At 53.3% G+C, this 977-nt stretch overlaps 1 protein-coding gene across 2 annotated transcripts in view; it reads left to right on the top strand.

The window, feature by feature from the left end:
• The window catches only part of LOC102759091 (guanylate-binding protein 6-like), a 30,514-nt gene that overhangs the window by 5,631 nt on the left and 23,906 nt on the right, over positions 1 to 977 (top strand). The gene's annotated exons all lie outside the window — the stretch shown is intronic.

Below are 977 nucleotides of genomic sequence, written 5' to 3'. Positions count from 1 at the left end.
AAACTGTCAACAGAACCTAGAGACACAGAACCTACATGGCAAGAGAACCTGACTAGAACCTGGCTGGAGAACCTAGCGAGGGAACATGGCTACAGAACCTGGCTAGAGAACCTGTAGAACCTGGCTGGAGAACCTAGCAAGAGAACATGGACACAGAACCTGGCTGGAGATCCTAACCAGAACTTCGCTGGATATCCTGACCAGAACTTGGCTAGAGGAACCTGGCTATGATGATCACCCGATGGCTGCCTCCGTGTCAAGAGAACCTGACTAGAACTTGGACAGAACCTGGCTGGAGAACCTAGCGAGGGAACATGGCTACAGAACCTGGCTGGAGATCCTGACAAGAGAACCCAACTATGCTGATGAACTGAACACTGCCTCTGTGGCATTCATTCCTTCTTCGCCGACTCCGTCCACACCTTTGGGGACCCCTGGACCTGCTGGGGTTGGACCCCGGCAGAGACTTATTTAGAACTAGTACCTAAATTTCTACAACTTTCTATTTCTACCCAAAGAATACTTAAAATTTTGCATTTATTTTTATACTAGAGGCCCGGGGCATGAAAATCCATGCACTCGGGTCGTTTCTTAACCTGGCCTGCGCCCTTTCCCAGTCAAGGACCCCACAGGGCGGATGTCGACCTGCCACTTCCAGGGGATGGGGCAGCCCTTGGCAGATGTCCAATTGTGGATTAGGCCCTCTCATCTGCAGCCACCTCTGTGGATGGCGTGGCATCAGGACTGGACCAGCTTGCACCATCGCCTCTCCCACTGCCTCTGTGGAAGCGGGGGGTGGGGGGTGCCAGTACCGTCATGACTGGCCTCGGAGCCCAGGCTCCTGTCCCCGCCCCCCACTCACTGGTTGTTCCAGAAGGTCATTTCGCCGTTCAGTATAATTAGCAGATTAGCTCTTTATTATAAAGGACTAGAGGCCCGGTGCACCAAAATTTGTGCACTTGGGTGGGGGGGGGAGG

The sequence above is a fragment of the Myotis davidii genome, unplaced genomic scaffold, assembly GCF_000327345.1.
Source record: "Myotis davidii unplaced genomic scaffold, ASM32734v1 scaffold1757, whole genome shotgun sequence".
Classification (NCBI taxonomy): Eukaryota; Metazoa; Chordata; class Mammalia; order Chiroptera; family Vespertilionidae; genus Myotis; species Myotis davidii.
This window is presented reverse-complemented; position numbering and strand designations above follow the sequence as displayed.